The 14,267-nt window shown below is 43.4% G+C and overlaps 1 protein-coding gene and 1 long non-coding RNA gene across 5 annotated transcripts in view; one reads left to right on the forward strand and one right to left on the reverse strand.

Moving 5' to 3' along the window:
- The window catches only part of LOC108001153 (zinc finger C4H2 domain-containing protein), a 243,898-nt gene that overhangs the window by 168,806 nt on the left and 60,825 nt on the right, over positions 1 to 14,267 (reverse strand). For 3 of the 4 annotated variants that reach the window (XM_062081018.1, XM_062081020.1, XM_062081019.1), the window contains exon 3: positions 11,623 to 11,722. The exons of the other annotated variant lie outside the window; for it this stretch is intronic. The gene's annotated coding sequence lies outside the window, so the exon portion shown is untranslated. The remainder of the gene's footprint in view (positions 1 to 11,622; positions 11,723 to 14,267) is intronic. 4 annotated transcript variants of the gene reach the window in all.
- On the forward strand, positions 2,159 to 3,921 carry LOC133666861 (uncharacterized). The gene is made up of 2 exons (XR_009831620.1): positions 2,159 to 2,944; positions 3,035 to 3,921. It is a non-coding gene; the product is annotated as an uncharacterized LOC133666861 (long non-coding RNA).

Genomic DNA, 14,267 nt, shown 5'->3' on the forward strand with positions numbered 1-14,267 from the left:
TTACGCGTGTTTTCGATATTATAAGTTTGAACAAGAAAGGATATAAATCGTTATTCACTTCTATATCCATTAACGATATATTATCGATATATCAAAATTATATCGATAAGTTATGGATAACGTGTCGATAATCGATAGTCATAACTCTAAACTCGAATAAAGAAAAATAGGTTGCACGTGGTGGAGCAATTTGCATGAATTAGTCCGAGTCGGAGAAGCTTCTTCTCGCTATCGTATAGCCTTCAACCTCTCTCTCTCTCTCTCCTTCTCTCTCGTGGAATCGAGTTACGCCCGTCGCGTGAAATAATAACCGGCGTCCTCGATTACCTTGGAGATAAATCGTCCCTGAAATTCCACCATCTTGTTCGCGATTCTGCGAGACGAGCGAACGAATTCCTTCTTTCCTGTAAATTTTCATCGGACGGAATATTCGATCGAATATACGGAGTGATATAATTAGATGGAAATAATCGAATGATCGAATTCGTGGACGATGTTATCATGCGTTCAAAGTCTTCTTCGAACAATTTCGACGATGGATGATAATCAACGCGGCGCTACGATGATTTTGCAAACGCCACTTTGATAATTAGTTAAATTGAGTCGAAATTTACACGAGGTTCACACGAACGATTGAAATTTTTATCAATCGTTAATTCCCCGTTCGAAAATTTAACAAAGATTTCGCTCGACCATACATTTTATATAACTTGAAGTTCAATTTCGCATTCCAAGAATAATTACGTTGTAGATAGATGAGAGATATATATATCTTGTAATAAATAATAATAATGTCTCCTTGTCAGTTATTGTCATACGGAGCTATCGCGTAACGATATTGCTATTAGACAAGGGATAAAATTAATCATCGAAGAGATAAGATATTTTAAATGTCTCGTCGGACCAATCTTGTTTATAACTTCCAACTCTTGAATAACGCGATATTTTTAAACCTACGAAACTATTATCTATCTATCTGCTGCATGCAATTTGCTCGAACGTGCAACAGAGACGATTCTTTGCAACAGAGAGACCAATCGTGCTCGAGGACAGGGAGAGCCTACGAGGATGAATCAAATAGTTGTAAAAAAAAATATATATATATAAAATTTTTGGAGAGATAAGAGAAGATTGCATATTCCAGCAACGGATAAGCGATAAAATTCGAGTGGCGCGTGAAAGGGAAAGAAATTTTCGAGGGCGGGTCGATCCGCGAAAAGTAATCAGAAACAGGTGTTGACACTGTTCTATTATGTATTCAAGAGCTCTCCGGGTGGCTTTACAAAATGCGCGCAATCTTCGCTTAATTTCCATCTTAAAGCATTTAAGATTGTATGCATACTGGCGCGATTGCTCGAGAACGACTCGCCCGTTCCTGGCGCCGGCTATAATTTGCCGAGATATTACGCGGATACCGACAATTTTCGCGCGGATTACACGCGTCCTGTCCCTCCTCCATTTCCCATTTTCCCTCCATCCATCGATATTTATTATTTATCCATCCTCGCTTCCTTCCTCCATTCCTTCATATTTTTGTCAATTCGCGTTACATCGTGAAATTGGAATATCTATATTTGTATAAAGCGACAAGATTGAAGCGAAGATTCTCCAAGATTTAAAATTTTTAGTTTTATACTCGACCCATCTTCTGATTGTGAGTTATTTCAGATAGACCGAATGAAGTCATAAAAATAGATAGAAATACCAGGAGGAAACTTTCGCGTATGAATTTACGCTTCTTTTTATCTCTTTACCTCGTTTCAAGAGGTATATGTACATGTACAGGCATTTTTTAGTGCGCGTCAAATTGTTCGTAACTTTAAAAATAAACCTTCCACCACTTCTTCGTATCAATTTTCGTCTTCATATTTTATAACCTCCAACGACCCACCAAATGTATCTCGCACATATAAAGATAACAATTTCTTCATCTATTATCACTTCGAAAAAAAAGGAACAAAATTTTATCCTCGAAATCCTCTCGAGATCTCTAGGAGAAGAATTCAACGACGATCGAATCAATTTTCAAATTTCTTCCAAAAGGGACGACGAAAAGAGGGAGGAGGGATAAAAACCATTACTCCACATTTTCGATTTATTTTTTCCACAAAGAATTCGTCCGTGTTGAATCGAAACGATCCGCGTTTAATAACTTAAAACCGTGTATACACTTGTGTATGTACACGTACACCTACAACACCGCTATCGAGAAAACCAGGTCCCTCGTGCAGACGCTGGAAACTGGGTTAAACGTTAAACGCCTCCCCCGTTATCGTGTAATTTAACAATTTCTCCTTCAAAACGTTTCAGCCTCGCGATAATTGCGAACCGTGGCCGAGGCGAGCAAGACGAGGAGCGCAAGCGGGATTGAAAAGGGTTCGAAGCGTGCACCGTATTTTAATAAAAAAAAGAGAGAGAGAAATAAAAGCCTGACACGCTTCCTTTCTTCCTCTCTCCTTCTCTTTTTCGCGCTTTTTCCTGGGATTATTTTTACACCAAGGTAAGATAATGGAGTTGAAAATCTCGTGTAAACGGGAGGCGTGAAAAGGCGGCTGCGAAAAGTACGAGCGGGATATCGATATTCGTTGCGGAACTCGTGGAATTGTTGCTCCGATATTTTGTCGCGGGTAAAAGTGATTTATCGTGTTGCACCGCGTCGCACGGAATTCGAAAGTTTTCCACGGTTCGTGGTAAGGGTGGGGCTGCAACGGATAGCAACAGGATTCTGTGTCTCAGAGCTGCGTTGTTCGCGAGAATTGTTTGCACAAAAGTATCCACCGTACAAGAGAGCTTTACAAACTATTGAAAGTATCGTATCTGCATCGTAGAATAGTGAAAGTATCCGCACCAGAGTTCGTTGAACAGTGAAAATATCGCGTGCACGTTAAACCATGGCGAGAGTGTATCGAAACATCGAAATCGTATCGTATCGTCCACAATGTTGGTGAGCAATTTTCGATATCGTCTCGTTATTTTTTTAAATAACTTTAATTCTGCCATTTATTCGCGATTCGTTTTCGCGTATTCGTTGCAGCGTGGACGCGGCACAAGAACGATTTGTCGCAATTAGGCGAACTCGTTTTCGTTCGGATGGTAATTAAGATGCATGTGTGTATGTGTGTGCGGGTGGATGGAGGAAGATTCTTGGCTGGAAGAGAGACAAAAAGCCGAGCCGTAAAATGGGGTGGAATGAAAAGATGCGACACGAGGCGTTCCCTTTTCAGACGTGCAACCTAATTTCCTAGTGTGAGGTGGTTCACAGAAATAGAATACCTAATTGTGCTCTCTTCGTTGCTCTCAAGATGCAAATGGAGCGATGCGGAAGAAGATTGAATGGAGTGGAGAGAGAGAGAGAGAAAGAGAAAGAGAAAAAGGAAAAGTTGACAAAAGAACGTGAGTTGTTAAAGGAACGTGGCTACGAAGTAAATAGGTTAAATAACAGAAGCAAGAATCGGAATACATTAAGCAAAACGTAGAAAAACGTTCGCTGGCTTGCAATTACCAGAAGAAAAAGAAAAAAAAAAAAAGAAAGAAAATTCATGAGATTTCAACTGTAAAAGTAGCACTTTGACTGATTAACGTGTTTAAATTATTCTACGAAGTCGAAATACGGCCACTACTGATTCAAAAATTAAAGATTCTGCAATCCAGGGAAGATTGTGATTCATAAAAAAAAAAAAAGTAATGGTTCGATACCGGATCTTCCAATAAATCGTGGATCGAATTAATATTCAAGATAGACATCGAACTGGCGTGGATAAAAATATTTTTCCGCATTATTATCTTGCGCTATAAAATGAAATGTCTCTCTTCGATTCGATTGAATTTCCCACGTAATGCAGCAGTAATAGATACCTTTTACGTGGTGCAGGTATTCCACTTCGAGCAACTTTCCATATGAAATGTATCGATAAAAAGTTATTCAAAGTTAAAAAAAAAAAATTACACATTTTTCCAAATTTACATATTTCGACTCATACAACGATTCGCAAATTAACCATTTTTTACATATATATATATATCGAGATCGAAATTGGAAACCAAGAATACTGCTTGCCGAATAGAAAGAAAAAAAAAATAAATAAATAAGTTTCTAAAGAAGAGATTTGAACAATTTTGATAGAATTATCGATACATTTACATATTTCTTCCTCTGCTCACAATTGGAAACAAAGAATAGTAATATTCGTGAACTGATTAAATTCGATCTTCGATCGATCAACTTCGAATTTCGATAATCATTTCTCGTATTTCCCCCCGTAGAAGAAACTCTCTAAAACACCTGGTATTCCGTTAAAATACATGGAAAATTATTACGTGCCGGTAATAATCTTGGGAGGCAACGTTTCAATGGTGGATCGGTTTCCGGAAACGAGGCGTCGTTTCCGTGTAATCTTCATAATTCGAGGGTATGGAGATCTTCGCTTCCGCGTACCGCGCCCCCCAAACCACGAAACAAATATTGAAACGACGCGTTTCCAGCGTTTCTGTAATTGGTTTTAACCGGCGAGCCGCCAAAGTCAATTTCAATCATCTAATTCCTATCGTAATTCAACGTAATTAATCACCGCCGAGTCTACCTCGAACGAAACGTAATTCCAACACTCGAGAGAACTCGGGAAATCTGATTATTCCATATTCGTTGAAAATTCGCCGCTCGAATTAAACATTTCATTTTTCTCTTCGAGAGGGAGGAAATATTCGTGGAAAAATTGTTAAACGGAGGAAGGATGCGACGGACGATTTTTTTTTTGTGTGTGCGTTTTCTTTTCGACGGGGACAAAAGCAAGATCGATCGATCATCGATAATTTCGCTACTCTTTGTCGCCAACTCCGGGCGAACGACGCTGTTGTACCCTCAGCTGCTCGGAAATTCCTCCTCCACGTCGATCATTACGCGGTGCTTGGCTCGGATTACTTACTAAACGTCAACGTTCCACCACCTTCGTGTCCCGCTACCGGTTCAGACCCGTGTAATTAATATGCTCGCATATTCATGGAGACAATGGCTCGTTTAATGGCCGTGCAACCGTGCAACGATGTTCTGAAAATTACTTTCATCTTGTGAAAGATTTTCGATTATAAAGCGATAAGAAAGTATAATCGTGAAACGGCGACTCGAGAGGGACGCAATCTCTCATCGAACGCGTTGAGGAATATCGATAGGGAATGGTTTTCACCAAAAGAAATTGCAAGTGGTAAATAAAAAAAATGATGCAAAGATCATTTCATCCAAAAATAATTATTAATCCGCCAAGCGTAAGATTAAAATTCAAACGTGAAAAGAAATCGGTACCATCGAAATCAAAATCACGAGATCGCGTTCAAACGGAGGATCGAAACGAATAATTTAATTTTAATATTCACCAATTTGTTCGTGCACAATTTTTCGCACTTCCCTATCGTTTTCCTAAATTTTTACCTCTCCCCCTTTGTCACCCTCCTTCAACATCTTCAAACAATTTTCCACCGAATTCTCTCGTTCTTTCAACGAGCTCTCCTCGATATAAATCTAAAAAGTCTGCCGCGAAACGCGGACAAACGAATGCGCAAATAAGGAGGAATAACAAGGTACTTCAAAGAGCGCGTCGTCGTTCAGAGTCCATCGTCTGCTCCGTCTCGCCTTCGCGAAATTCGTCACAGCGTTCATCTTCGATTCATCGGTTCTTTTGTATTTTCGGTTATTTTATCGTCATCGAGCTGGGAATCCCTTGGATTTAATTGCACTTAGCGCCTAAAGGGAAGCCGCAAACGTTGGTGTGCAAGAGTTGGTGGTTCACGAACTGCTGACTTATCTTCTCGAACCGACCTTTTGCCTCTCAATAATTAATCCTGGTTGGCCCGATTATGGAGCGGCCTCGGGCGGCGGAATCGATTCGTGGTTACCGCAAAAATTCGGCCGATCTCTCGGCTCCCCCTTGGATTTATCGGTTGGAGGGAAATTAGTTTTCACTTTGCGGAGATTAAGGTCTTTGCGATGCCACGGATGGGCTTACTCGCCGGATTTCTCCATCCGTTTCCGGTTATTGGGTGTGTGGCAATTGGGTGGACTTTGCGATTCCAGTTGGTACTTTAACTGGAAACTGCTTCTTTGAATCTTTAATCGAGACTTAGAAATCGGAGGATTTAATGATATTCGTGCTTGTCCTCTTTTCCTTTTTTCTTTTTTTCAAAATTCAATGACACGGGTTCCAGATTCGTTGTATCAATGTAATGGTGAATCATCAATAGAAGTTTCGTATCGTTTCAAAGATTTTTCCGTAGATCGAAGCACGATTTCGTAAGTCGAACGTGAAGGATGTATGCTGACACGAAGTTTGGCGAACGGGTACACGACTAAAATTGCTTAATAATGAAACGGGAAGGAAGAAAAGAAGAGAAGAATACGTTCGACGAATATTTATCTTCCTTCTTTACTCCCATTTGATCAATCGACGCGATTCGACTTCGTCTCATCGTTGTTTAAAATCTCCTTCAACCCTTTGCACATCCATTCGAACCTACTCTATCCCTATCATTAACCATTATTCATCGTCCATACGAAATTATTCGAAAGGAGAATCATTATTAGCTTCCAATTAACACGTAACTTTCAACTCGATCCCAAAAAGAAACCCAACATCTTACGATAAATATGTAACCCGTAATCGTTACCGTAATTTGCGCGATTTGCGTGTTCAAAGCTCGAGGGAAGGAAGCTCCCGAGGGGAGAGGATAAATCGTGGCGGAGAATCGCGCGTTAAAATTAATCTCCGGCCGGCGTTGATCCGTTGAGCGGCAACTCGGAATCCGCTATTAGCAGTATATCGTCGACGTGGTTATCGCGCCGCTATTTGTCGGATCAGCCCACGTTGTGAACGTCTTCGGCGAACAACGCCCTTCCCCTCCCCTCCCAGATACAAGGGGAGGGCGCGTCACTCGGCGAACCAGCCAACTTCCGGCGAAGGACGGAGATCCGCCGCAACTTTCCTTCCTCAGCGGCGAGGAGGGCTGCTCCCCGTTCAAACTCCACGCCACGAGTTACGAGAGCTCGATCCGCGAATTCCGCTTCCGCGAATAATTATTGCACCGCGGGCCGACGCCCGACCGAGCAAGTTGGCGTCACGCGGGGAGAGGAGGAGGAGGAGGGCACCGGTTATCGCTCGAGGGAAGCGCAACCTCCAAGTTTCCTCCGCGAGGGAGGGAATTTTCGCGACGAGGGAAGAAGGGAGGCAGAGCAGGTGGTGGTGGTGGTGGTTGGCGCATCGAAGATTATTGTGCTAACAGGTTCGAAGGTTTCGGCTTCTCGAGGGTTCTCGTTAGGTAAACGTATTCTCGAGATTCGGTGTTGGAAGCCTGGCGGTGTTCCGGTAACTGATCTCGCAATTATTATTATCCGCGGGGAAATAAAATCTCCCGGATGGATTTCGAAATAATTTTCGCGGGGGATCGGATATTATCGTTAGCTTCGTTTATTTTTCCACGATCGGAATTTAGCTCCTCTTTCCTTTCCATGTTATCAGATAAGGGATTGGAGGGAACGTATTCAAGAAAGAAACAACGATCCGAATATATATGTATATTGTATATCTCTCGTTATTTTCCCCTCCCGCTACGCGCTCTATGCGGTAGCGCAAACAAATGAATATTTCATTGGTAAGGAAGGGGGTGGAGAAGGCGAGAGAAGAGTTGGCCGCACAGCGTCGTATAATTGATTTCAATCGAAACGCGGAGGAAGGAGCATCGAGCCAAAGAGTGTTCCAACGGAACCGGATATAGAAAAGTTTGCGGCCCACCCAAGAGAGATCAGGTTAAGGGTTGAAGAAGAAGAGGGAGGAGGAGAAGGAGGAAGAAGAAGAAGAAGAAGAGGGAAAAAAAGAAGATGTTCCACGGGCCACGGACAGACAGATTGGCCGACTACTAGGACTGACTGGTTCTGGTCTCGAGGTAGCCAAGTTTTTTTCTAACTTTTCTCCCCCCTTTTCTCATCCGACAACTAACCGATCTTCGACAGGTCGAACGGATTACACGGGGCCCCACGTCTATCCGACCAATTTAAAAGTTTGTAATTCGTGGATACAAATGTTTCCATGTCCACGTACCGTGATCACGGGAAGAACTATCGAGGAGATCGATATAAAGCTTGGCTCGAAGTTGCTCGAATTTGAAGAAGTTTCAAGGAATGACGAACGTTCGTACACAATTTTCGTTAGAACGCGATCCATTATTAATTTTTAATAAATAGAATAATAAAAGAATCGCGAAAAATACAACATTACATTACGTACTGTAACGTATCGACGAAATTTACATTCCAAAACGATTGATTTATTTTTTCTTCGAATTTTGATACAAATTACATTAATCGCGCGAAAAAATCGAATAAAAATTTGAAGTGGGAGAAAATTCTTCTCACTCTCGAATCTGGTATCTCATCGAAACCGAAGAGAGAGAGGGACACCGAGCTCCATTTCGAGAGCGAAGCGTGTTATTATGCGGTTACGATGTAAATCTCGATTAACACGTAAGAAGGATCGAATCGGTGCGCAGCCCAACCATTGTTCGGTTAACGCACCGTTCGTGCCCTTCGTTCGCGACACGACGCGGCTGTTTCTTTGTTTCGAGAACCGGTCGAGACTTTGCGCAACGGCATCGAAGTATCAAAGTATGGCGAATAATAAATGCAACAAGCGTCGAAATTCTCTTGAGTCCGAAAGTTTTTTTTTACCAGATTCTTCATCACGGAGGAGAAGGAGGAAGAACGATCGAACCCAATAGAAAATAGACACCAAGTGGAACATTTGTAACAAAGTATTAATTTCTATCTATACAAAATATCCTTTTCTTTTCGAATTCTGATGGATAAATAGGGAAAAATTTTGCGTTTTAAACTTATTCCAAAATACAAAACTTCCTTCAATTTTTCTTTTCCTTTCGAACGTGAATAAAAGTAGATCGAACCCGACGAGACGAAACTTTTCAAGAATAGAAGAAGAAAGGAACAAGGAAAACGAGAAGATCGTGACTAAAAAAAAAACAAAACAAAACAAGATCCACAATAGATAAAACCTCCTAATCGAACGCGCATTTTCATCTCTCCGTTCCCCCCTTTCAAATCTCCATCTCGAACGCTTGTAAACCCATCCAGAGTTTAGCCATCTTCCATCGAATCCCCCCTATTCCCATCTATTTACACGGAAACCCAGTGATCGTGGACACCTTCCTCACCTTTGTCAGATTCGATCGGCGGCGAGATCGACGAGGGAATCGTGGCCCGGAACTCTCTCTTCCACGATCCACTCCACCCTTTCCCTCCCCCTCTCGCGCACGGTGTTTACGATTTTTGCAGACGAGCCCTCCCCCTCTCCCACTCTTCCCGCTTTCACCGGGGTTCACTCGAGGTGTAAATAAGCAGTCGCCGTGATTGCGCTTGATTACAGGGAGCCCAGGCCCTGCGTTCGATTGTCTTTATTGCACGTCCTTCTCCCCTCCTCCTCCCTGCCTATACATCGTTCAGGCGTGAACCTTTGTCCAAATTTAATAATTCATATTTGCCAGCCGGCGTCGTGTAACGTTCCACTCTCTCTCTCTCTCTTTTTCTCTTTTTTCTTTCGAGCGTCTCGTTGGAACGAGGGGGGAGGCGAAAAAAATAAGCACCCAGCCCCGCGAAAATGGGGGTATATTACGATAAATATTAACGGCTCGCCGGTATCTAGTAATTTCCAACCCCTCCTCTTCCTCTTCTTCCTCCTCGAGAGAGTGGTGCGATCTCGAGTGCATCCAAGTGCTTCGATCGTCGTGTTTATCGGACCGTGTTCCACGAAATTTCGCGTATATTATCGAGGAGGAGGAGGAGGAGGAGGATCTCCTCGCGGGAACGTATCTCATTCGAAAAATCCCTCCCCGATGCGAGGCCTATTCAATTAACGTTACATCAGGATTTATCCAGAGATGTACTATCGTTTCCTTTTCTCTGAGAAACTTAATCTTTACTTTAAACCTCGTTACATATCGCATTATTGGATCGATCTATTCACAGTCGATTTGCCTCTTCTCATCTCACCAAAAGCGGTCTTAAACTTAAACCCCCGATTTAAAAAAAATAGATACGTCTCGTTCGGCCGACCATCTATCTCGCAAAACCAATTGATCACACCTGTTCACGCTCCTCTTCCATTACAACCGCTCATTTTTCGAAACGGCCGATGCACCGGCCGATAAACCGCCACCAGCCATCACTGCTCTCTCCACCGGCCGAGACTTTTTCTCTCGCCACTCCTCGAGTGCGGTAATAATCCGCAACAATGTGTCTCGGTTGAGATAAAAGGAGAGGAGCATCCTGCTCGCTTGTCAAACTGGGATCAGCTTCGATGCAACCTCGAGGAAACTTATCTCGCATTTTTGGGCGGGCAAAGCTAATTCCGAGTTTCGCGATTTTTCGCAACTTCGATTCCAACACGCTTAGAAATTCTCGAAGCTTATGCACGTTTTATCGCCGTTGGAAGATCGATGTTGAGTTAGGTAATCGTAGATTTCGATTCTCGATCGACTGGAACAGTTATCGACGCGTCGATACCGAACGAGTCGAGGGTTGAGTTGGAGATTCGGCTTGCGATAGGTGAGGGGGGAGAGAGAAAATCTAAATCTCGGGGAATTGAACTGATCATCGTAGAAACATGGCTGACGAACGCGTTTCACCCTCTATCGTCTTATAGCGATAATATAATCCAATAATTGTGAAGACCCGTTGTAAATCATTTTCCCATTCAAATTAGTGGGCGGGGAAATTAAAGAGAAGAAAAAGAAGGAGGAGAAGTATAGGAATCGTAGAACACGATTCCGGGAAGGGAGCTCGTTCTATCCGTTTCTAGATAGAATAGAAGATTCCTCGCCCGCCCGCTGATCCAATTTCCATAAATCTATCCACGCGACCGTAACCGGCTCGCATATTCAAACAGTTTAAGCAAACTGCTCCCATCTGGTAAACAAACGAATCAAGGTGTATGTTTTACAAACATTTATCATATATACGCTCCAAGGAATATCGATTTAATCTCGAGTATACTCTAAGAAACGAGATTATTGTCGATGATCAATTAACCAAGAGTTTCTATATTATTAGAATCGCGTATCCAAGGTATATAATCGAAATAATCCAAATTTTCTCGACTCCCTTCTCCAAACGAGCCTACCACTACCATTTTTCGTAATAATCAATCCACACGTCCCCCAATTAGCGGGGATAACCTCGTCGGAGTTGGTTAACGGACAGAGAGAGGACGACGGTTAATCAGAAGACTGTATCTATCCCGCCGACAGGTACATATAAATGGAGTTCTACCCCTCCCCTCGCCTCTACCTGGAACTCGACCGAGCAAGAAAGGAAAAAAGAGGCTGCGAAACGTTGTCGTTCTATTTCTAAAGGCCGATAGGCCGATAAAGCGAAAGGCCGAGGCTGTCGAAGCGAAGAAAAAGCGCGAAAACGAGTCGCTGGCTGGCATAATGGATTCTACCGACGGTAATATCTCTCAGCCGACGTTGTAGCAAAACTTTCCGCTCCTCTTCCCCCTCCTTCTCTTTCTTTCATCCCGTTTCCCTTCATCCCACCCGGTGAACTCGTTTCGCTGATACCATCGTTCCTACCTTTTTCGCCGTTTCTTTGGGGGACCCTCCGACATAAGAACCGGCCGGAAACCACCACGATGTAACGTCGTCGACGCGTTGCTCGCATTCGCGCACCGGCCTGGAAACGTAAAAAAAAATCCTTCAGATTCTGTGGAGGGACGAGTGCCTTCTCGTGATAGGAGAGGGAAGAGGGGACATTCGATATTTCGGTTTCTCGACTTTTGACGTAACGTTGGGCGAGCGTATTCGGTTTCAGTGATGGGTCTCCGTTCGTTTGGAGAATGGTCGTCGAGGAACGATAATAGATAGCAGATGGTGAGATAATCGTGGTAAAGGCAAGTAAGATGGATAAGTGTCGTTCGTTAAGAACGTTGGGATATTTTGCAAATTGCAAGAATCGAACAATGTTTGTCAAATGAATTTGACAATTTAACGAGCCACAAAAATTAAATTTCGAGAAGAGAGGAATCGTGTCTTACGTGAGAAATGATTCTCGCAAGATTAAAACCGTATATATAAATAGATTTATTAAAGTTTTTACTTGTAAGACTGGGGAAATTTAACTTCTGAATTTCAATGGATTCAACCAGAACGAGATTATTTCCGTCCCGAAATAAACAAATAGAAAGAAATTTACGCGGATGATTTACAACGATTTACGTCTCTCCCTGCTTTCATTCCTCCAACACGATCCCCTAAATATAATTCAACAAGTCGACGAGAGGCTCTCTCGAAGTCGCGGCCCGCGAGCCGGACAAAAGCGAGCCGGCGATCCGCGTCGAACGCGGATTATTCAAAATTAAAGCGTAATTACGCGTGAAATTGTCGATTAACCAGTGTAAATAATTGCCGAGCGGCCGGATGAAATTGAGTAAAACAAATTACGAGCGTCAGCCGTTGGCCGGGCCACGTGATGCGCGCAAGAGAATAAAAAAACGAAAAAGAAAAAAGCGAGAGAGAACGAGAACGAGAAAGTGAAAGAGAGAGAGAGGGAGAAAGAGGACGAGTAGTCCCCGAGTAGTACTCGATATCACTTAAGCTCGATTTATTTTACGATATCAAACGATATCAGCCGCGCGTTCCGCCTTGCGGAATGTCGATGACCGGAGCTTAATCGTTTTTTGTCCGACGTGGTCTGCACGAGAAAGCGGACAAACCTCCCCTCTCTCTTTCCCTCTCTTCTTTCCGTCTGCATCCTCCAAGCCCCCTGGCGTATCCAAGGACCGATGCTTCCGAGAACATCCAGTGTCGTCGGTTATCATGGCCAGTCGTGCGTGACGTGGCTAACAGCTCCGTTCCAAGTCACGTTCCTCCAACGTTTGACCTTGATAATGCAGGAATTTCATATTCCTCCGTGATCACCCTCTTTCTTTCCAACGCCTTTCGTCGATGCGTCTCCACATTTTCTTCCCTCGAGAGGAGAATCGAGGGAACAACCGCTTCTTCCCTAACAAATTTCGTAATTAATGGACGAGACGGGATCCTGGCTCGATTTGATTCGAGGCGAGGAGCAGCCACGAGGCTGTGGCCCGTTTATTTCGTCAAACGGGCGAAGATACGAGTTTTTGCCACGCCGACCTTCTCTTCTCGGCCTCTAATTCGGTCGGAGCACGAGTGTGGAGGAGGAAGAAGAATGAAAACTTCCTCGTGAAAAGAAGAGGAACAAGGAACGAATAAATAAGTAACTTGGAGATTATTTATCGCTTTCTCGAGATGAACGAGAGGCATAAGAGATCGACGACACGCGGGCTTTTTTCTCCGTGACGCGATTCTACTTAAGAGAAACTCTTAAAAACGTGGAGAGATACGATTCTCGGCTTGGCTTGGCGCGAACCGTGGTACGACGCGTGAAATGAGGCGTGCGCGTGGCGAAACAGGTACGTTTAATCGATTCGCGAGTCGGCGACGAGCGTCAGCCTTCTACGAGGAGCCATAGATCACGTCGTTTACGCCGTTCCACCGACCTATTACGAGAAATTACGCGGCTTTGTACCCCGCGACAACGGTGTATACCCTGACTATGTAACACCGTTAAATCGCGTTTACGCCCGACCATCTTCTCGTTTTTGTTCAACCCTTATTGAGCCGCGAACCAATCCTTCTTTATCCCCCTTCTCTTTTTTTTCCGAAGAAGAAACAAAAAGACGAGTCTATTCTTCTCTCTCTTTACTTCGAATCAACGTTCCCTCTACTCCTTTCCTTTTTTTCTTCTTCTTCCGCATTTCTCGTTCCTCCTTTTCTTCCTCCTCGAAGTAAAAACTTTCTATACATTTTTCGTCAAAAATCTCTTCTCTGCCTTTAAAAAATCTTTTGTCCCTCTCTCTTTCTCTCTCTTAAAATCTGTTCTTTAAGAATCATTTCTTCTCCTCCTTCTCTTCCCTCCTCTTGTTTGAGCATGATCGTTCGCGCGCAATTCGATCTTAATCTCCATCTTAATCTGGTTGGGCGTAATTTCAGGCCAATTATCGAGCGCGTGTAACATTTATCCGGCGGAAAGTAGAGGCTGTCGGAAGGAGAGCAGAGGAGAATCCGAGCGCAAAGTATCGGAATAATTTTTGTCGCGAGGTGGACTCTGACTCGGCCACCCTTCGTTTCGAGAAACTTGGTGACCCACTTCCTTTGCCATTCCCTTCCAAGTTTCCACCACCCCTTTCATCGAAGGT

This window comes from Apis cerana, linkage group LG10 (genome assembly GCF_029169275.1).
Source record: "Apis cerana isolate GH-2021 linkage group LG10, AcerK_1.0, whole genome shotgun sequence".
Taxonomy (NCBI): domain Eukaryota; kingdom Metazoa; phylum Arthropoda; class Insecta; order Hymenoptera; family Apidae; genus Apis; species Apis cerana.